At 39.0% G+C, this 24,514-nt stretch overlaps 2 protein-coding genes across 2 annotated transcripts in view; both read left to right on the plus strand.

Moving 5' to 3' along the window:
• Positions 1 to 24,514, plus strand: part of paf1 (PAF1 homolog, Paf1/RNA polymerase II complex component) — a 384,753-nt gene that overhangs the window by 152,671 nt on the left and 207,568 nt on the right. The gene's annotated exons all lie outside the window — the stretch shown is intronic.
• The window catches only part of lrfn1 (leucine rich repeat and fibronectin type III domain containing 1), a 103,748-nt gene that overhangs the window by 51,167 nt on the left and 28,067 nt on the right, over positions 1 to 24,514 (plus strand). Inside the window, exon 2 of the mRNA XM_085796166.1 lies at positions 3,236 to 3,287. The gene's annotated coding sequence lies outside the window, so the exon portion shown is untranslated. The remainder of the gene's footprint in view (positions 1 to 3,235; positions 3,288 to 24,514) is intronic.

Below are 24,514 nucleotides of genomic sequence, written 5' to 3' on the forward strand. Positions count from 1 at the left end.
ATTACAATGTGTTTATCCTCTCCGACAGAAGCTGCAATCGATAGCATGTCTGACTAACTAGCTTACTAGCCAACCCAGGAAGCACATCATTACCTAACTATCTTACATAAGTTTGTGGGGTTACATGTTAATTTAAAAACAGCTTAAATTGTGACGAGCACTGTGCAGCATTTTCCCGCTGCACAGAGGTTGGTCCTGGATGTTTGCAGATAATATTATGATTTATACTGTCCTATAAGGTTGAATATGCCTCAAATATGTTTTGAGGTTTCCAAAATATATTTTTTCTCCTAAATGTCCTGTCTTTTATGGTATTAAAATTAAAACACCATTTTAGCATGTAATATAAGCAGTCAAGCAGGGTTGTATTAGCATGAAGTAACAGGCATACATTTTTCATCATCACACCTATAACAGTAGAACTGGCTGGCTTTATGCTGCGATTTTTGGAACAATTATGTTTCTTAAAGCAGAAGTAAGAGATCCGGTCGTTTTGGCTAACTTCTTGTCAGCCGATGGAGTTAGCAGCCCTCGTCCCTACGTCACCACATGCTCGCGCATCCCTTGGCTGCACACACAGAGAGGACCGCCCCTTTATGCCGTTCTCTCTCCTCATTGGATAAAGGTTGTAGGATACAAGGAAAGTTTTCTCCGCAGCTTACCGCAGAGCAGAGTGACTGACAGACCCGTGTTTCAGACCAAACACTCTATATAAGTGATTGCCGTCGGAAGATATAACTATTTAAGACTTATATTAACACAAATATTCCGCTTACTTCTGCTTTAAGTTTCACATTGTCTTTAAAGATAACTCAGCTGGAAACACCAAAAGTCAGCCTTCACCTATAGTTGCCTCACTACCCACAGCTGATAAGACCTTTTAACAACACTTTTCATTTGATGAGGAAAATGGACAGTCGCTGATAAGAAATAAGAGCCCACTCCTTTTTCTAAACAAGTACCCATTACATACACTAGAACATGCAGGGCTTAAATTAGTTTACGCAACCCAACTGCAGAACAACTCATTAAAAAACTTAATCAAGCAATTAAGAAAGGGAATATAGTAATGTATCATTTCTTGTCATGATGTGGAGCAGTGACAACAAAATACGCTGTAGGTGTGTCAAACCACTTAAAGTAATCCACCTGTAAAACCTGTTTAACACTCTGCACCGTATTGACTGAGAGCGGTAAACGCTAATGTTTTTCGATGATGTGTGTTGACTCCTGAGTTTGACAGTGTCAGAATCAGTGCCGCTGTCACTAATGAACTAAAAAGGGGCGTCTAATTAAAAGTAATGAGCTGTGGTGGGCTGTATCACCAGTGAAAGCATCATCTCTGTGTATGTTGAGTGAGTGTGGAGGCTGTATATATACTGGTACAGTATATATTCTCTTTTTCTCCCACCACAACGCTGACGTTGTATTCAAGATGGTGCCAGCTTAGCAGGTGGCCTTTGCGTCAGCTCCTCTCCATAGATTTCGCTGGTATTTTTTGTTCCCGCATTCTTTGTTTTTGTCGTATGGAGCTACACCCATGATCAGCTGAGCGGACTCGGAAAAAATTGTCCAACTGAAACCGGCAGATATTCCGCCAGAGCTGAGGAGTCACAGGAGAGAGGCCGAAACTGGTGCTAAGGTTAAGAAGAGAGCAAAGTGAGGGTGAGGAGATTTAAACCCTTCCTGCTACAGTACTTGTCATCATGGGAAATGTGAGATCTTCGGTGAATAAGATGAATGAACTTCCTGCACACACTGTGGCACAACGGGAATACCGTGCTGTATCGTGAGTGCATGTCCTGCTCAAGGGGTTCCAGCTGGTTCGCGTGGACAGAGAGAAACAGAGCAGTGGCAGCAAAGAAGGGAAGCTTTCTGTTTCATCTGTCTGAAATGCTGTTACTCCAGATACACACCTTGAAATGTAGGGTCTGTAGTCCTGATAGTGAGCTGGTGGTTGCAGGGCTGCCTGTACTGGGACTGTGAGAGTGTGGTCAGGTCATGGGGGACCTACAGGACTGCTTTGCTGTACAGATTTCATTATCTTATGCATGGAAAAGACTTATCTGACCGTCGCTTCCAACCAGGTGAATAGGGAGCTGGTGTGGTTCTGGCCGGGCAGGGCTGCTGGCACTAACGAGTCAACCCCGGGGCGTTGGTGTTGCTGATAAGCTGCCTGGCATTCTTTACACCTCTTCATCCTCTCCCTGGACTGTTGAACACTTCATGCAACCAACCGTGTGTCTAAGTGACTCACTGACTTCAGGCCAGTAGCGCTGACCTCTCCCATAGGGAGGGATCGACCCTCCTGTATAGTTTCCTTACCAGGCTAACATTGATGTGGATCGTCATTTCCCTTTTGCACCTGACAAAGCATGAGTGAACTGTGATAATAATAAAGTAGGATGCCATGTCTGTCTGTCTGTCTGTCTGTCTTGTCTTATCTTATCTTATCTATCTATCTATCTATCTATCTATCTATCTATCTATCTATCTATCTATCTATCTATCTATCTATCTATCTATCTATCTATCTATCTATCTATCTAGAAATTTAGAAATTTAGAAATACTTTATCTATCTATCTATCTATCTATCTATCTATCTATCTATCTATCTATCTATCTATCTATCTATCTATCTATCTATCTATCTATCTATCTATCTATCTATCTATCTATCTATCTATCTATCTATCTATCTATCTATCTATCTATCTATCTGTAAGGTTTTTTAATGGTGATTAAACTAGTAATAGAGCAATGACACTGCATTATACAAGGGCAATATATGGTGTATATTATATAGTCAGTATTCATTGGATTCAATCACTGCATTTAATGGGATATATAAAGCATATATAAAAGAAATAAACCATCCTCAAGGTGAGGCGAGTGTACAATCCAAGGATAATCATAATACGGGCTAAAGACAAATATTAGTTCTGCGTATAAAGCAGGAAATCATCTTTACAGTAAAGAAGGAGGGAAATGATGTTTCTGCTTGAATTTCTCCTTTTCTATATTTGGTCTGGCAGAGAGGCCCTGGGCAGAAAATGATTGTTCCACCACTATAGAAATATCAAATAATTTGTATTGAGTCTGGGATGAAATCAAAGATTGAACTATAAATTGAACCTTTTTATGATTCTGACACTATTACAACTGGTGCCGTATGGCCCCCAATGTTATTTGTGCTTGCACATTAAGGTGTGACCATTTATTTCTCTCCGCAGACTGCTTTGAAGTGAACCCCGTGAGGAGCATCCAAAACGACACAATATTCTGGTGAGTACCCAAATTGAAATTAAAACCCCTCTTCACATTTACATAATATCCCACCACACATTACCCATCCAGACTGTGAGCATGAACAGAAAGTGATGGGGCAGAGGGATAGAGAGGAAAGGCTTTGATAATAATACGCAGAAAAAAAAAAGATATTCCCATCCTCTGACTCAATCGATCCCTCCGTTTTTATTCCATGGGGTCAGTGTGTTTGACTCACCGTGCATGCATATTCTCACTACATAAAACACAAAGGCAAACCGTACATCTTTACCCCTTTTCTTTCCTTTCTCTCCTACATATATTAACTCTAATGCAGACACAGAGGAATATAGGAGCACAGCATCTTGTTCCTTTCCTCCTCTCTCTCTGTCACAAGGAGATTTAACCACACGCTCGCATACCGAGAGGGAGCGAGAGAGAGCGAGCCTCCTCAGAGTGACACTGTTAGCTATCCTCTCACATAGGCAGGGTTGGGCTGGCGCCACGGCTGTTTGCCTCATAGCCTGCGCAATGGGAGTCAGCTCCATTATCAGAGCTGCTGCTTCGCCACCCTGCAGCAAACCCAGCATCCTCTGCTCCTGCAGATTTAATTTCTTATCTCAATAGGGAAAACAGCCCCTCTGATGAACAGCAGAAACACCCTGGGCTGCTGTGAACACGGATTGAGAATACATACAATAGATGGTTTGATAAACTCATGAACGTGCACACCACTGATATTCCTCATAGGAATTTGTGGCTGGTCATAGATATTCAAGGGAATTTGCTTTTAAATGTAAATAATGATCTGAGGAAAGGATGATCTCATCCCCACTACATACTGTATTTAAACATGGTGCTGCTGCACATATCAGACCTTAACCAGGATCCCTGGTAGGTGAATGTCTGCAATGTGCTGCTACTGTTATTCTACGACAAACCAGGCTGTCTCCATGCGACTGTTTGCAGATAAATAAAGAAAGCTCTTCAACTGCTGTGCTCTCACATGACATAAACTCAGCATGAACCAGTGCCACATGTGCGCTCCTTTTGTTAAAAGTCTTGTGAGAGCACATTATCATCTCTTGGAGAATAGAGCAGCTGGATATTCTTAATGACATGTTTTTTTTATTAATGCTGCTTCCAAGAAGAAGAAGAAAATATCTAAGCTTCGTTCTGTGACTTGGTTTGTCCCCCTGTTGTTTTCACATTTGCTTTATTTTTGACAACCTGCAAAATGTCTTATTTGCTGCATTTGGTAAGAAGTCAGAGTCTGTAATGGAACTGAAAGATTTGAGGAGTTGTGGCTTTTTCAGCTTTCGACTAACAGCTTCATCAATGTCACAAAAAGCCACTACAGTGGTAATTGTGTGTCAACTTTCCCAGGCCCTATAAAACAAAAGTTATTATGTGGGAATTCTGTGTCAGAAGTTGTGGGACTTGATGTACCATGGTTAAATTAGTTTACTGTTTTACAGTAATCATCTGGTAGAGCTGTCCATACTGATAGTGGTGGTGTCTTATCTGTGGTCTGTTATGTCAAGAATAACACTTTTTGTCTTGAAATGTTAGTGGTGGAGGAGGTATTCAGATGCTTTACTTATTTAAAAGTGGTACAGTAATACTGCAGTAAAAATTATACTTGAGGAAAATTACTCAGAAGAACCCTCTCCTTTTTTTTTCTTCTAACATCGTAACTCTACTGACTTAAGCAGCTCAGGTCCAGGTTAGTTGGACTGGTTTCTTATCTGTTGGGACATCTAAATATTATGTATTGTATAAAGTGACATAAAATGGAGTAATACTACAAATTGCTAAGTTTGCATGTACTGTCACAGGCTGACACAGCCCTTACATTTAAAAATTGGACGATTCTGTGAGGCACATACATTGTTGTAAAGGAACACCATGAAGACACGCAGGGCATGACAGCTTAGCACTGCAGATATTGAAACTGATCCTTTTCAGGTGGCTGGGGTTTACATAATGTGACACAGTGAGAGGACATTGATTTTTCTTGCTTTGAACTATCAGTCCTGGAGGATGCTTCTCTGCACAAGGGGAGTGTCGGCTTCAGCTTTGCCTGCGGGGAAACAGACATCGACTATATTAGCTAATTTGGCAGTTGGGTTGATACTGTATAGGAAGTTAATAATAGCATGAGCATTAACAAAACATTTAAAGGAAAACCCATTATTAGGGGTGTAACGGTACACACAAGTTACGGTTCGGTATGTACCACGGTTCCGTGCGGGTTCGGTACAATAGACACTAATTGAATGTAAAACTAAAAAAACATATTCTGTTATAAAAGTTAAAAAAAAATTTGAATATGAAATAAAACAAGTGCATTAGGGGTGTTATAATACCATTCATTAATTCTAGAGGGAAACAAAACTTGCACTTGACAACTGACAACTATTATAAAAAACAAACAAACAAGAAACAAACATCAGTGTTGGTTTACACAGTTAATTCATTTCTGTGGATCGTCTGGTTCATGTATCATAACATCTTCATATGTCAGCTTCATGGAGTTGTTTTTAATAAGAAACAACATTAATAGATACACCTCTGGCCTTTAGATGGTATATACTGTATATAGCCTATAGGAAAGTTCATAGTGTCATAAGAGAATTGATACAGAACATTTGAATTGAATGTTTCCCTTATTTATTTGGAGCAAATAAGAGAAGCGTTGCACTGATACTCTTATACTTTGATTATATTTCTTCTTCCTCAAACTAGACAGACTTTTGTTTTTAAGTATTTTTGGGGGGCTTTTTTCACCAGGAGAGTTGAGAGAGAGACAGGAAATGGGAGGCAGAGAGGGGGGAATGACACGCAGCATAGGACTGCTCGGCGCGGGATTCGAACTGGGGTCGCCTGCAGTGAGGACTAAGCTAAACCGCCCCAGACTAGACAGACTTACGGTTAAAAAAAAAACACATTACAGTATATCTTGCACAGTTGTCAATTCAGAAGTGACAACAATTAAAGTTTACAGTATCTGTGACATTTAATCACATGTATGGTCTTATAGCTGTTAGCTCATTGCCACAGTGCAAACATAGTAAACAAAAATTGAAGGGCGAGGAATAATGGCAACAAAATAAATAAGCAAGTAAATAAATAAATATCACTTAATTTAATTAGTGCTGATGCTCTGGGATGCTGTTAAAATGCTTATTTAACAGTTCTCCTTCCCTTAAGTTTGACAAAGATTTCATTAGCATTACCTGAGGTTATTAAAATAACAACTGTTTTCTATATGGAATGAAATCATTACCATAATTCTTAATAATAATTATGAAGCCCTCAGGAAGGTATTTTATAAATGATTGATTATACCCAGCATTGCAGAGATACAGATGGAGTTTATCACATTAACATGTATTGCTTTTTTCAGTGTTGTGCAGCTGACTTGCATGTCCTATACTGTATGTTATTCTCATCGTATCAACATGACATACAGTAAGTCGAATAACTTTTCAAATTTTAAGAGCTGTTAGCTGAACCACAGTCGGCACATTCAGCGTACCAAAAATATCAGCACTCCAAAACTTAGCTTCCTGACTCATTTTGAAATTAGACTCTCCTCATCCAAATAGCTGTTTTGATGTCTTTTGTTGGCATCTGCTGCTTTTCTCAGGGTGCTATAATTAAACAGGAGGAGGCCGCAACCCTTCTTTATTCTGTGTCAGTTTGAGAAATGGCTGTTGGAAAATACACTGTCTCAAAGCAATATGAGTTGAACAACAGCTAGATTTCACACACAGTGGAAGCCATTTTTAGGAGTGCGCGACTGAAGATTCTTGAATTAATCTTCATTACTGCAGTGGCATTGATGCCTGAGAAATGCGGCAAAAATCAGTTTGTGGAAAATTTGCCAAACAAGCTTTGCACCACATTTCCGATCGTTCACAGACAAGTGTGATCTGCAACTACTTGAAAATGTAAACTTGCGAAGGCATATTACTTGCCACTTTACAGCTGAAAAAACTCCATTGCTTTGATCTCCTCAGCCAGTAATGGCTGGAGTCGTGACACACACAATTATAGGTAAACACATTAGAAAATGGGGGTTAATAGCCAGTGTTAAGGCATATTTAGCAGAGCTAAAGCACCTTGGACTTCTTTCAGTTGTTTCTAGACATTTTACGAGCAGCACTCCTTTAGAGGAGGGCTCATCTTTTTGAATCAAAGAAAAAATGCCATATTTTTATTTACCCTCCTCGTGTCATCACCCAGGTATACACCTGCAGCACATCCCCCTGATCTGACAACATCCTCAGGATAACTCTCATGTATCATCATTAAAGAGCAGAGACTCAGGCACTTTGTCAGAGTTTGCAGTCCACTGAAAAAGGTTCAAAGAGGGCAGAAAATAGATCTCTTTGATGAACAGCAGATTATGATGGAGAGGTGAGCAAACATTCCTCTCATTCACTGCCCACATGTGCAGTGCAGCAAGACTTACCATCACACGCAGCAGCAAATTGCTGCCTGATCCCAAAGACAAGCTGCAAATGAGATGTAATCCTCTTGGATCTTTGTTAAAATACAGTGAAACATGGATCTCTCCTTTCATATAAAGGCCAGTGTTTCTATAAATGATCAAATGAATATGCTAATTTACTTTAATTCCATTACATTTACATAAAGTTATTATTTATAGAGTCTTTATATACAGTATTTATGTTCTCATTATATACAGTATTTATAGGGCAGCCACATATATTTACATTCCAAAGAAATTCTTTCTGTCACGGTCTTGTGTGTCTGAATTATCAGAGGATCAGCTGCCTCTCTCAGCCCAGCTCCTTTTGTTGTAATATGACATGTGAAAGTCTGACATAAAAATTCCCACTGAGTTCTGTGATTTGAGAGCTCAGCCCGGCTTCAGCTGCTGTCTGTGTTTCCTCAGTTTTAGTTGGCCCACCTCTGAGGGAGGTGTCTCCAGAATTAGAAACTCGACTGACAACACGCTGGCTCTCACATAAGATAACATGCGAGAGCTGACAGATTTCGGGGGTTTGTTCTTCTTATATGCCTGAGTTTATTGCATTTGTTTGTGTAATGTCGAAAGCAAAAAAAAAAAAAAAATCCCAGATGTTTGCAATGTTCTCTGGATCCAGTGTGTGAGGTGCTTCTATCTCATTTTTTCAGTACAACTATAGAGGTGTAACGCCTGTTGGTAGTCACTTGGGAGTTAAGAGATATCTGCATTTCTATGTGCTTATGCATGTATCTGCGCTCAGATTTACACTGGCAGTAGGCCAGGCCTGCGCTACAATGTGTTGGAAACTGTCTAGGCTGCATGTGCCAAATTGTTTTCTACTGTTTATATTGATGATATATTTATGAGTTTAGCTGCAAGGAAAACACAGCCACCTAACAAAATTCATTAAATAGTAAAGAATCTACCATATTTGTATGCCACCAAATGTAAATGTATGCCTACACAAAATCTAAATAAAAGCTGTGTAACTTCAGCACAGATGCATACAGAAATTATTTGGATTACCTGGATACTTAAAAAATCTGAATTTGGTGATGAGTTGTATGATTTCATATTGGATCTATGAACCTTAGTCCACAGCCTTTATGTCAGTGTGTGAATGATGAATGTGTTCAGGTTGACTGGGTTATAACTCTGAGGTGTGTATATTTTATGGCAGACAAGTAATAAATGGACGGCAACAAAATCGAAAAACAGGCCTATCAGTGCCCCTTTAAATCTTGGGTGTATTTGTATGAATTGAGATCCCTATTGCTTATTAGCCTCATATCAAATTCAAACACTAAACTATTACATAGCTACCATTACTGGTACTATATACGTAGCCAGGAACGGTGGTGTTGTCTTATTCCTTCTAGCACTTGCTTGTATCTATTGGTTTATCCTTGAGTCACGCTGCTGTCTTGGCGGGTCTGAGCGTGCAGCTGCTGTGTGTAACAAAGGCTTGGAACTTTATTTCAAAAATAGTCTGAAAGTGAGAGCCAGTGCCAACGGGAAAACTGGTGCAGCTACCTGCTGAGTAAGTGTTTCTCTAACGCTTTCCACAGTGTGTTATAACATGATGAGAAATGTGGTCACACAAATGCAGCCAATTAGCATCATCAATTATGGCGAGGTTCATTCTTTCTATTAACCTTTTCCATCTGCACTAAAGTAATGATTTTTCCGCTGTTGTGGAAAATGTATTGTGTTTGTACATTTTGTCACATGCTTGTGAACTAATTTATGCCAAAATACAGCATTAAAGTCACATTCATTCAGCCGGTGCAGGAGATGTAGTGGAACTGGGCGGCCTCATGGCATGGAGAAGGGTCAGTGATGAGACTTCCATTTTATTGCATTGAATTGTAGGTGTCAGAAGAAAGACAGAGGCATTTTCTCAGCAACAGTGATTTTGTATGCTTGAAAAACTGTATTTTTGGGAAATTGGCATAGCATTCAGGATTTACTTTATTCATTTGGCACACAAACGACACACATTAATTAACATCAATGTGATATAAATGTATCAGGTTTAGCCAAAAGACTAATTATCATCTGTAATCCCTGAGCATGTTGATGTTACACATTAAAAGGAACAAACAGGCAGATAAAACAACATCAAAGCGCTTACAGGATACAGATGAAACCTAGTGAAACCATTACAGAACAGACGTCGACACACGCACGCAACAATCAGACTGTCGCAGCAGCAGACGAGACTATGTTGCACAGGACTGTAAAACTATAATCTTTAGAGTGACATGACAGACACAATAATAACACAAAAAGGCACTTTAAGTTTGCACATGCTGTTTGGATCAGTGCCATTAATAGCTGCTCTGTCTCCGTCTCTATCAGCCGTTCTCTTCACAGTGCAACAAAACTATCTTAAGTAGTAATTTGAGCTTGTTGCCATTGACCTGCAGAGGAATGTAATACGTTGTTGTGCACGGAGGAAGGTGTGGCAGCAGGAAGGAAGGAGCTGTTCACCCACTGAATGAGGAATTTGCATTCTGTTATTCTTTACTTGTGTATTGTGAATTGAATATTTTGTGCTGCATGGTGGAGCCGGTAAAGAAGGAATAAAAAAATATGTGCCCATGGAGTTTTGGTGAGAAAGTCTTTCAGTAGGGTAATGTTTCATGTTTAATTTGCTCAAGCTGTGAGCCTCTCTGGAGAATAGTGTCAGTGAGACTTGACATCTCAGGAGAGAGACGTAGTGGGACGTCCAAGGCTGACAGTTACTGAATCAAGAGCATGCTAAAATGTGAGCTTTTCTGCAGTGCTTTCTGATTCAAGCACCTACAACTGGTTTTGAAATTATTCTTTTTTTATGATGATAATCCTTTTTTTTTAAGCCTGCAGAGCTGATTCAATTACAACTACACGTCAGCAGTCTGATACATCAAATAAAATGAATCTTATGCTGATGAAAAATGCCCAGTGCAAACATGACAGTGTGAGACAAAGCAGAACAGAAATCCATAACAGACATCATGTTCCCTTTGTTTGAAATAAACCACCCCTGATTGTGCAGCACAACAAGGGGAGGTATAAATTATTCAGGTGCTCCCCAATGACTGCCCATTTACATCCGCTCACTTGCATCTCACTGGACGTATTCTTCTGCCGTACTCCTCAGTGATCTGCCCGTTTTAAAATGGCAGCAAAATACATGTGACCTCTGAGTAGGACTCTGCCTTCACCCTGATGCTTAATTTATTCATTACCCTCCGCTCGTATTGGGTATGCGCTGCAAAGCCTTAACTCGTAAATACTGTAGAATATCAAAACGAATGTGAAAAGGAAAGAACACAGAGGATTATTACAGCTATATGTAAATAACAAGGTGAAATATGACTGCTTCCTCATCACAGTGCGGGCAAAACAAGGAAAGAGGTGAGAGGAATAACAGAATGCAGTAGTCAGATAATAATACCATTTGCTGTATTGTAGCCCATGAAGGACATCTCTCTCCAGGCATCACAGCATGTCATTTTTCTTCACTGCTATTCCTTCATTCATGCTGATGTGAGGTTTGCCAGAGTAACGGCCAGGAAAAGGGGAAGATTGTTGAATACCCTCTCTGTGAAGCATTTCTATTAGGTTTTAATACTCATATCTCCACGGTGACACGTCCATGATGTTCAAGGGCTGAGTCAATTTTTGCAAATGCATAATCCTTAAGATTTCAACACAATCAGAGCCTGTTTTTAAAGCAGATATCATCGGCACGGCCGTTTCGGCTAATGCTGTGTTCAAGGCAGGCTTTTGAAACCGTAAGTTACAGCTTTAATGCTATTTATGGAAAGTGTTTTTTCTCAGAAATGCCCATTCATTGTATTATCATTGAACAACTACTCTATATAGTAGTTTTCTATTAATAGTGGTACATCCCACTATTCCTGTTGACTGAAATTGTCTTACCATGCAATAATAGATCAATGCATGCAGGTAATCCAGTCAGACTACTCCCAAGACAACTAAAAGCATCTGATGCTTCACTGCACCACAATGTAAACACACCAGAGCAAGAGAGACTGTGTAGGGAGGAGATGAGGGTGGATGGATGTGTCCAGTTAGGACATGAGACCCTTTACAGTACAACATGTTTATGATGACAAACTTAACCAATCTGTTTTAAGCTCGCAATTAAATCTTAACACTAGCGTTGTCATGTTATTGACATGAAGACTTGTCTGTCATAATCAACAAACATGGATGTTGCTGTCCTGAAGACCAGGGTGTCACGTTAGAAAACACTTTCTTGTGTCTTTCTCGAGGGGAAAGGACAAATGTCGTACTTAGTCATTTAATTTGGAGAGTTCATTGCAAACTGCTGCCAAATGCACAAGTGATTCAACCATTCAGGATATACTCCAATTTTAATTTGCTGTCAAGTTACTAATGCAAAGAGAACATCTTATGGCTGCTACTGCAGTGCATTAAAAGTGCTCAGTGTTGAGACACAGGGTGGGTTTTGTTATGAGGAAACCAAGAGATAACAATGTATTTGTCACAGAGATTAACAGCAAAAATGCTTATAGATCAATGATCAGTGGCCACGTAGTCTGACTTCTTCATTAAGGTGTGAGTTTGTTTGGCTGCACTGTAAACAGATATGCCAACAAGTTAAGATAAGACCTGAATGAACATTTTCACTTCCTCCAAATCTGTTGCACGGTGCAGGGTATGAAATGCAAATGTCTTTCAAACGCAGTGCGTCATCTGTGACAAACCTCTTTTTAAATACAAAATCGTCCTCATTTAAATTCACTGACTTTTATCAGCATTTCAACATCTTAGCAACTCTGTAAGAGACTGACTCAGGAATATAATCTCTAATGAAACAAAAACGAAATCATCCCTACGACTATGAATGTAAATTGTCACAGTAAGTCATTTCACACATACCACACTTGACAGTTAAACCCCTGAAGTATATATTCTTCAAAGACAGACTGCGGGCTTGAAAATAGTTTTTTAATGTCAATTTAATCGTTCTCTGAGTGTATGCCTTCATAAAGGGACTTGTAGACACAAATTGAGGTGAAGTCTGTTCAGTTTTCACAAATAAATGCAGCACTAATTCCCCTGACCACTTTCATGCTTTGACTCTGTCTGATGGTGAAAGTCCTTCTCTTGAATCTTTAATTTCAAACACCTTTCTGCCCCTGTGAAAAGATTTGAGCATGAATTTCATTATATAGGCGACCATCTCACTAAATCTGTTCTTTAAAGTATCAAATTGAAATGACCTTAACTCTTAATATTAATCAGCATTGTCTGTTCTGACTAAATATTTGTCAACAAAACATGTCACCATGTTATGACTGGAATTTGTCTCAGTCATTGATCATTAGTCACACACGATTGCCCGTAATCAGATGTGTGTGTCATCATGAGGCAGAAAGAGCAGAACCGGCTTTCAGCATCAGGGTGGCACGCTGATTAAATTCCCAGCCTGTGCTTGTTCCCCTGTGTCCTCTCCTTTTTGGCAAATAAATTGGAGTGAGCTGACCTTTAATCAGATATGTAGAGCAAACCTGAGTGTTTAAGCTTCAAGAATCAGACACGTTAACTTCAATTAATCAAGTGAATACACTATAATATTATAGCAGGTGACATGCATGTGATGATTCACTGCACCATGCACATAGTCGTCATCACTCCGAGGCATTACTTTCTTATTTTCTCCCAGTGTATGCAGCTAATCACTGGCCTATGTCACACAGTCATGCTCTGCACTGCAATACTCAAGTCTGTGTGGACTTATCTGCTAGTCTGGTACTATATATTTTCCGTATCGTCTCACATACGATTACAGTATGGCAGCCTGGACTGAGACCACAAATTCATATCAGAACTATAAAAAAGAAACCCTATTGAAATAATTTTCCAGCTGTCTTTCTATGTATATTCAAAGAAACATTTACTACAAGAAAGATTAGAAAAAGATCTACATAAGTTGCCCATCCTGCCTTCTTCCTCAGGCATTTGAGACAAAGTTAGCAAATGCAAAACTACTTGAGGATTTGTTCGAGCATTTCATGGAAGAGTAACTCATCTTAAATCATCTTAATTTGTACAGTACAAATGAAAATGAGACTCACTTCACTTCTCCTAAATCACACAGCTCAGGCAATCTGTTTTTCCTGCTGACTGTTTTTGAACCTGCCAGCCTCAGTGTTCTGCCTGAAGAATAACCAGCTCTTGTTTTTTTAATTTGTATTTATTTTTGATTAAAAGCTGCAACTGAGCTGGTTCGTTATAATGTTATAAAGCCAGAGTTCGACATGAGAAAATGTAAAGACACCAAGCTGTAGCAGTGCCATGTTTCTTTTTAGGATTCTGCAGATTCAGAGCAGCTTTGATCTGCAATTATCCTGACAGGTATACTGTATAAACCGAGGCGTCAGCTGGCAGAAAATTAGTGACAACAGTTTTGTTAATCAATAAATCATTTGAACCATTTATCAAGAACAAATGCTGAGCATCCTCGTTTCATTTCTCATGTTTACAGTATGTCATTTTATCTTGAATATTTTTGTGAGATAATTGGATGAAGCCAGACGACTGAAGTGAATTTCAATTTTCAGACTTTTTCTTTCTTTTTTTTTGACATTTACAGACTAAACAAATTCTCAATTAGTGGTGCAAATAAAAGGCAAATAAATTGATTGATGGTTTTCAGCCATTTACTGTAGTGAACACAGCAGCCAGTAATGACAAAATGTCGTTTCTGATTTCTATCATAACCACCAACCCGATAATATCATAAATAGGCCAGATGATGAAGAAGAAGATTATCAACAGCAGGCTGTCTGAAAAATGTGTTTGAGAAGTATTTTTATATAGGCCCTGATAATATTACCCTGCTAAATTATTTTCATAGTTAGAGGCTTGAAGGTAGATATCACAAATTAGTACCAGTGGAAAAAGCACCAAATTAGGAGTACTATGATCCTTACTCATGGTTGGCCTGACTGGAGATTTCCAACAAGTGGTAAGAGTTGTGGTGATGAAAAGGAGATGAAATAAAAGCAGCTATAACTTTCTTAAGGTTGGAAAAAAAACATATTTTATCTGTACTTTTAGCAAAGGAAGTGAGACGGAGCAGTTCTTAGATCTTGGACTTAGAAAAAGATCTGATGCACAGAACTAACAGGAATTTCCAGAAAAGCTGCAGATCTTTTTTTCTTCTTCTTCTTTTGAATTGGATTAATAGAGCTGAGTGGGTGGAATTCAGCAATCTTAGATTCATTATCATTAACTTCCAGTTTAGTGATATATCTTAGTTTGGAGATATCACTTTATATCTCGAAGCAAATCATTAACATGGATCTACTGCAATAATCTGACAGAGGATTCGGTTCTAATCATTTCATTACCGAGCAGATATGAACATCTTTTTTTATTGCAAATGTTTTTTTAAAGACATTATCAGTGCATTTTAAAGGCTGGAACTGGCGGGTGTGCACTGGGGAAATGGATATATCCTGTTTTGCAAATGATGTGACCAAGTTGAATTGTCCAATATTATTACTTTGCAGAGTTAACGGCACCTGAAAGTGTAGATTTAAATACAGTGGAAATCACTGTAGCCTAGAAAATGGAGGCCATAGTCAGGTGGTGGAGGTAATTCACTTTTACTTTTACTCATTTATAGGAGGTAAATGGTTTGATCTTTTTGTTGCAAATGATATTGAACACTTTATATTGGCTTTCATTATGTATTGACGGAACAGCTCCTATGAATAATTCAATTATAGAGGAGAGCCTTATTGCAAACAGTTTTTGTACATTGATTAAAGGCTCTGTGTGTACTCATAAGGAGTCTTTCATCAAGAAAGAGGCCAAAATCAATCCACAGCAAACACCAAACATGAAATACAGTTGAGATGATGCACAACCTCCAACAGCAGGAAATGATCCATCAGCGAGTTATGGTCTGAACCATTTGAAGGGCAGTAACTGTGACATAAACCCTTTTTTGGACGCTTTCAAGCAGGATGACCTGGTGTGTGGTGTCAACTGCTGCGCTGACATCAAAAGGAATTCAAACAGAGCAATCACCAGCACAAACAACAACAAGGGGAGTTCAAGGAAAGCCATCTTTGAACTATGGGATGTCTTGAAACTCTATTGAAATTGATCAACACATTATTCTTGGAAAATAGTATTTGGAGAAACTGGCTTTTATGAAACCTTGGAGAAATATATAGTTGGTATAAAAAATCATTTTCTGCAGCATTACAATCAATATTACACTGCCCATCTTGAGATTTAGAAGATTTAGTCGAGGTTATGAAATACTGACTGACTGCAGCACACCAAGGTGCCAAAGATCTGCGGAGTGACATATTTAAAAAAGACATTTTCTCATTGCATTCTGAAATCTCTGAAGGCCTGGTAGAGAGTGATTGACATTTTCAAACTCTACGCTCTGGGTATTATTCATGGAAATGCAGAGCATATTTGGAGAGGCCCATTTTAACATTTCATTGAGTCCTAGTATCTCACTAGAGATGACCTGTTCCAACCCGTGCGACTCTATATCCATTATAGATGGGCAGCAAAGCCGTGCAGTAGTACATATGTTTACAGCTGTCGAATGCATCAAGAGGAATCACAGAGAGTCCTGAGAAAAACAACTATCCATCTACAGTAGATGGATCCTGAAAACCTTGTTGTAACATTATCTCTTGCATATATACATAATACATGAAAAGATAAATGTGCCCAAGTGCATAGAACCAAGAACAGGGCAACCAATGTAGCTTCAGGAATATCATACAGTATTTTAAAGAGGCTGCTGGAAATTAATTCTCTACAATTTCCTTCTTAATTATCCACACTTTCTGTAAAAAAAAAACATTTTACTTTAAGTTAAAACATTTTGAACACTCATCTTTATTTGTCTGCTGACAGAGCTTTCATTCACTGTAATTATTTACCGTATTAGATCGACATGAAAAACCTTGAATTTAGAAATGATGAAAATGCACACCCTGAATTCACTGGATTAACCGTGAATTATCAGTAATGAATGGGATGAGATGATGAGGCTGTTCCCCGTTATGTTTGCAGAGAAAAACAGGAAATGCTTAGTTCCCTATCTGCTCAAGAGGTTGAATGAACTTTTTTTAAAGTCTTTTCAACCTAAAATGAAATACTGTTAATGCATGAAACTGAATTGAAGATTAGTGTGAAGTGTGTGAAAGTTGTGACCCACTTGTTTTGATGCAAAAGCCCACTTTGATTGTCTAATTTGAGACCATGCAGGGCAGTGAGGGGTTCTGGGTATTTCACTAAGGCTTCAAATGTGATTAATTGTTGATGTTTTGCGGCTGGTTCTTGTCAGTATTTGTTTGGAGCTGGGAAGGATTTTTCCACTTCCAAGATAGTCACATAGTGAGATGTATTTTCTTTCTTTTTCAACTTAACTTCTGTGTTATTTGTTGATCAGAGTCTGAGCTCATGCATTTGTGAGGGACCAAGCAAGCCAGGCGAGGGTTTATTAATCTAAACTTTTAGAACATATGAGAAACTAACTTCAATATGGCAGTGTTTGACAGTTAACAGGTGAAAGTAATGAAGCTCTTTCTGTCGAATGGGAATGAGAAATTGACACTCAGGCAGAGACTGACAGGGCTCCTGAGAAATACATTCATATACTACAAATACTGATGTTCTTTTTCCTGCTAAAGTTGCACTGCAGGATATTGTTCACAGTGACATTATATCCATTTATGGTGGTTGCACATTTATGTGCAGCAACACATTGTATGGAGGCGGTCAGGGTGGAAAGGGAGGCGAACAATGTTACAACTGTGACTGTGTATGTTGTTAGGTTTTGTGCATCAAAAGCACTTTAGTCAAGGTTAGGAAAATATTATGTTTTTGGTTGAATTGTTAGAAGGTAACCATACTGTTTCCTTATCTAGCATAATAAGTGCTGTGAGTGCTTGAACAGTACAAATAAATAAAGGAACTCAGTTTGAAAAGTCACATGAGGATACTGTAGAAAAACAAATGAAAAGAAGGTAACATTTTGTAGATGTGTTAAGTAGGCTATTTTGTGACTTGGCAAAAATGCTCAATAACATTGTTTGCTCATTATGTTCATGAGCAACATTATCCAAGTGGCAAATATGTTTCCTTCAAAACGTATTATGCTGTTACATAATTGCAGCATACTGTATACGGTAAGCAGAGTTTCTAGGAGACAAGGTGGGATAATAAAGAAAGAGAAAAAAAAATCGGGAGCACACTTACAACAGAAAGGGCCCCACAAAAACACACACTAAAGCCAAGAGATAATCTTTATCATCAGCAGCGTCTCAGCGTGTCCACAATATCCTTTTTCTCCTTTAACGAGGCTTCAGAGTTTACAGCCGTGTTACTGGTTGTGTGAGGCTGTGCTTTGAGCCTCAGGCTAATGTCAGCATGCTCACATGCTTATAGTGAGGATGTTCCCATGCAGAAATGTAACATATTGCATATATGTTTCTATAACAAAAGTGATGTTGCCTCATATGTTTCCTGTAAAGGGATATATTATTATCACATATGCACATTCTCTGGTTATATGAAGATATAAGTTAAAAACATATGAAAGATATTTGTCTACACATATCAAACATATCTATGATTAATTTATTATGGTATGATATGTTTTAGTTCATCACAGCAACATGCATATGAAAATGTTTCTATATGTTTTTTTAGATGAATTTCTCATGAATTTAATATCATGTATCAACAGTAATGTTTGTGTGGGCTAGACATGCATGTCAATATTTAAAATTGTTCTTTAATTGTTTTTTTACAGGTATGTATATAAATATATTTCACATATGGAAATTCAGTAGATGGGGGAATTAATGTGTCAAGGTAGTTTTTATTTATATTGCTTGGGATCACAACAGAAGAGATTAGGTTTAGAACGTTTCAGTTATGTGCACAAATTCATGACAGCTCATTTAATAGTTGTTGAGAGATGAACTGAAGTGATGGACAGACAGACACACACCGCCTTCCCTAGAGTAAAGCAGCTAGCGTGGCTAAAACAGATGTCATATTTAATAACACAAATGACTCTTGATTTGAGTTCCCGTGTGAATGCAGGGGAGTTTGTTCTGACCACCTTTAGATGGTGTCAGGATTGATGGGATGACAGGATTTAAGACATGGAGGAAGATCTCAGCTCATAACCAATGCTACAAGTCAGTGTGACACTGTTTTAGCAGTAAGTATGTAACAACTATAAATGCCAACCAATAACAGAATAGAAGTAAAATGAAATGGCTTGCAGAAGCACAAATCCGCTTCTCCATCTCATGTGACTGATCTGTGTTCTTACAGTGCTCTATTGTTACCTTCATTTGTTGTTAGAAAGCGAAAAAGAAAAATGAAATAAATTAATTCTTGTGATTCAGCATCAAGGAGACGAGAGTGAGCAGAGGAAATCAGATAAACCCCTTTATTCTTCCTTTGACATATTGCAAACGGTCTTATCAGCCCTCTCCTCTCCTATTTGGCCTCTTCATCCTGACTGTTGTCTTGACAGACAAATCCTGTTACTGTTGGCAATAAATCCAACATTGAGACACAAATTACAGAAGCCTGAGTATTTACCAGGCTGGGGAGAGTTGGGATGTTTTCATGAGGGGAAGGAAATGAAGAGCACTTGTTTTTTAACCTGTTTTGTTGGTGACTCCTGCGCCACCACCTCCACAACCTGTCAAAGTGACAGCTCTGGCAGCGCTCGGGCACAATGCTGACATTTTTTGCAGATGGTAAATAAGGAAAAATATCTGGCTAGCAAGTATGATTCATAGTTAGTCCCAGCTCTTGTTTACAGACAAGTTGTCACATTCATTTTGCAAATTATGCTTGTGCTTGGGGCTGTGTAAAATGGTTTTGCCTCCCGCTTTACTGGTGGAGAAGGGATAGTAAAAAATCATAAAAGCTTTTTTTTCTGTCCTCAGCCTTCAAATCTGTTGACTCAGAACCCCTCACAATCATTGATCTCTGAGTATTATGCAGAAAAGGTGCCAAAGCTTTATTGCAGTTTTCTCCAGTATTCAATTAATTGTGCAAAATTTCAACCAGCTAAAGTCAGCTCCATTACTCTGTCATAACCCTGCTTAGAGGCTTGTATGTAACAGGATATGCTAATACTTGTCGTACTAAGCCCTTGTAATCTTCATGCTTGAATTTGTGAACAGAGGACCATGTCTTTTCCACATACAGTAAATACTGATGGTGTAATATAGCTGACTGTAAAAAGTCGCTTGAATTCCCCAGAGTTTTTAAATGATCCCAAAGAGTATAATGCAGCAAACGGTGATGCTGCTGCAGAGATGCACAAGAGCACCAAGTATGACTGAATGATTACAAAACGAATAGTGACGGATTAAGGTAGGATTCATATGTAAACCCGCTCCTGTATAATACATTTTCCTGGAGACTGCAGACCATATGCTTATGTAGCAGTCAGTGAACCATGAAATCACTTGGTTTTCATGAGGTCGATTTGCATTCTCAGGTTAAAGCTCAATGGGGCAGGAGAGGTAGTTGTAAAACCTTCATTTAGTATATCAGACCCGTCTTTTCTTATTACACTGGCACAAAATGATCAAAGTGACATTGTTACTGAAATGACACCACACGCTAATGACATGAGACATGCAGACAGAAATACCACCTTGTGCTGGTTTTTTAAACAATCACCGTGTGAACTAAATTTGAATCATTTTTCATCATAAACGCTTCTATATTCTCTGCTGACAGCATTTTGCTCAGTTAATGAAGTTAGATATGAATATTCACCCAAGCAAGTGCAGAACTTAGCACAGAGAAAATAATAGGAAAAAAAAACCTTTAGATGAATTATTGTTTTAGTTTTTAATAAGAGGTGCCTGAGCAGAGAGAGAGTCCTTCACACATTTGTATTTCTCTTAAATCTGCTCACAGCCACAGGGAGACTCTGCTATTATTCAGCTACCTAAGCTCTCATAATATTTCCCCCTGTTGATATGACATGAACATGTCAAACCCTGGAAAATTTCCATAAATTGCATCGTGCAGTCTGGTGATGATGCCAAAACCTGTACACAGCGCGTCGTGCAGATGTGCAGACCTGCCTGTGGAAGGATTACACACATAATTGGTGGAACCACATTGCAAAACCGTTCTTTGGGAATTAGGGAAATGTAAAATCTAATCCTAGTGAGCAATTTGTTCTTGTGGGGAAAATATAGCTTGATTTGGATTCACTGAGACCCCGATTTGTCACCAACACAGGAGACGGGTCTGCTGACATATGAGCTTGTTTTTTACTATGTGAAGAAATGCCTCTACAAAATAAGTGGAGTTTAACATAGGAAAGATAATAAAGTGCTTTGGATGAAACCCGAACAACCCATGACAACTAAGCAAACTCCATCTGCTGATGGAGACCATGTGATGTGGTTAAAAGACAAAATATTCTAATGAGTGGACCCTTGGTTTTTTAACCACTATTTATAAAGTTAAGGATGAACTTAATGCTAGAGTGCTGACTTATTATTGCACTTTCTACTCTTGAAGATGCCTTTTATTTTTTTCATACAGAATTAGGAACATGCTCAAAGGCAAACGTAACTTTATTATTTATATCCCCTCACTGCAAACTTAGATTCAATGATTCATCACTTGCCAGTTGTTTTGGATAAATATCATATTAGGATGTTTGATGTTTAGTGAGCTATGACCTACTATGAGGTTTTACAAGATGTTGGCTGATCATATCTCTAAAACATGTCCACTCTCTCCCCGAAGTATTGTCATGTAACTGGAGCCAGCTGATTTCAAAGATGTTTCACACAGCAGTGTATGCAAAACAACAACATTTCACCACAGTTGTGAGACCCTTCTACCACACCTGACCTAAATATCACACACTATCTTATTTGTAATTTTTTTTACATCTTGGCTAATTTGTTGGTGTTGGGCCACAACACATTAAAAATGGAGAACAAGACCACACGGCTTCTTTCGTTCCACAGACAAAGCAAAGCCATTGAACTCAGTCTCCCAGCGTCCTTCAACTTTTCATACCAAGGTGTGAAATCCCCAATTCCTACCTACCCATTGGTCACTGTATGGCCCAGGACCTTTGACGTTACCCGGCCATATAAAAGGAGAAGTGAAATCTGTAACAAATTGATCATGAAAAATGAAAAGTATTCATATAGTGCTTGAAAAAGCTACACAGATGGAAGAAACTCAAATTACTCTTTATTTTACATCTTGTAAATTGATGGTACAAACAAGCACTGGTTGGATAAAAGATATAACCTTGGGCTCCTTGGACATTTTGTGCTACTTTGTAGAACAAATGATACATTGAAAAGAAAAAAAAAGTGGCAAATGATTCACAGCCCTATTTGCAGTGTGGATGAAATGGACTCAAATTGCAAAAAAAAAACCTCCATATTTGGATATGAGAGTTTGATGGTAATATGAGCAAAATCCAATAGTATGTTCAGGCCTGTAATTGAATCCCTGTTTACGTGTTTGGATAAAGTCCTCTTGAAAATCCTGCACAGCATCAACTGGTGAAGACCTTTACATGTGATCCTGCAGCTCTGTGTGCTGCACTCTAACCATGATACAACCAGCTTTAAAGCTTCAGTTGGTAACAATTATTCAGTCATATTTGCTGGAATTGTCACTATATTCTGATGGTCAGACATTAAATGAGTAATTTAGGACAAAATCCAACTCCTCTGGCTCCACCTACAGCCTGTAATCGTATTTGCCAAAATCCACCGCGCCCGACGATTCTCCACCAGTCAGGTAGAGGGAGCAGAGGAGCCAATCGCCGCTCCTACACGTCGTGCTATGGATACGGTACATCTTTTTTTTTTTTTTTTTTCTCTGTGGTGCGTTCATGGCTACTTTGTGTGTGTCTGTGTGTGTGTGGGGCGCTTGGCAGAGGTTCATAAAGGGACCTGACGGAGTATTGTCTTGAAATTTCCGACCAAGTCGCGGAGTTTACTTTCACTTTCGTCAACTTACCAACTGGAGCTTTAATTATCACCGTGAATGTTTTTTTTATGTGATACCAACCTGCCCCTTTAGTTGCAGACCTTCTCTCTAACTTTGCCCTCTAGAAACAGTGAATTCATGAGTATTGATTTGCTGGGGAACACACACACGGACACACACACACACACACACCTACCATTCATCTTTTCTTGACCTCAAATGCCAAAGGTTTGTAGAAGCTAATAAAAAGCTAATTATTCAATCAAACTGCTCCTACAAGCAATTTTCCTTGAAACTGTTTTGTCTCATTTCAAGTAAAGAGCTCAGTTTGGTTGGAGTCAGGCCAGTGGGATGGGAGCGTTCATTAGAGTCTGATGGTGTTTTAGATTAGTGGAAATGGCTTCGACAGAAACAGATGCTCGTCCTTAATAATCATCTCACTTTTGTGGTTTTGTCCCCAGTTGACTCTGAGAGTTGCAACTAGTGAACAAATAGTGTATATATAGAAGTTATTTGAACACATTGGGTGTACACTTAGAGACATGTCTTCAATGTGTTAACAGTTTTGGGCCACTGCTGTTCATGCTCCCCTATTAGGTAGATGTAATTAAGCTTTGACTGTGGCAACACAGCTGCTGAAAATCCATGAATGCATACAGTACTATGATTGATATCTTGCCATAAAGCGTATGTGATCCTGTGTGTAAATCAAGTCATTAATCAAAGTGCCGACATGAAGAGTAAATGAGTGTAAAGCCGGGGGAAAGGGGGAATAGTGTCATAGCATTCAGATCAGTGGATCTGCTGAGGATGAGTTTGACCTCACAGTTATGACAACTATCAGGCTACTACTCTACACCTCTAAACAACATCACTCTGTCTGCTGAGTCAGGATGACATTGAGAATGTCCTTTAATAAGCATGTTACAGCTGCGGGTGCTTTATCTCAGGCACCATAATCCCCGCCCGCAGTTACAGAAAGGAGGAACTGGCTGAAAAATGTAATTCTAACCAAAACCTTCACTCCAGTCAGGTAATTTAAAAATAATTAAAGTGTGTAATAAACACATAAAAATCTCCTCACACGGCCATGGTGGAATTAATTTCCCGTGCTCCTGTGGTCTATTAAATGCAGTGGGTCCTCACTTACTTGCTAGTAGTGGCCATCAGTTCCGTCAATATCTGGGGAATGGAGCACAAAGAGAGGCAACTGTCTCCACTATGAATGCATTCACTCAAATCCATAATTGATCGGAGCCCCAAGGCTTTTTTTTGTTCCCTAGATGGTCAGCAGGATCTGATGTAATGAGATGCCTGAAGGTTTGTGCAGAGGAGCCATCCTTTTGCTGCTTTTGTAGAGCTGATATCTAAGAAGGAAAGGTCTCTGTGTGGATTGACAAGACAGAATACAACTGCGGAGAGGTAAAAAGGAAAGAGTGTCAGTCGCCCCTGTTGTCAAGCCAGAGTATTCTAGGTAACAAAGCTGGCAGTGCAGGCAGATGACTGTCTCCCTAACAACTGTCTTTGTCTTGCTCAGATAGGAAGGAAGGATTCACAGTGATGAATAATGACTTGACGGAGTATGTCCTTTGGCCAAAGTTGCCTGGCACCAAGGATTTTTTTTTTTCATTTCAGTCTGCTCACTTCCTATAAGGGCCCGGAGAGAAAATGAAGGAGAAACAGAGAGGTGAAATCCTGTGGC

Source organism: Trachurus japonicus, chromosome 13 (genome assembly GCF_045865225.1).
Source record: "Trachurus japonicus isolate A0001 chromosome 13, Traja_1.0".
Lineage (NCBI taxonomy): Eukaryota > Metazoa > Chordata > Actinopteri > Carangiformes > Carangidae > Trachurus > Trachurus japonicus.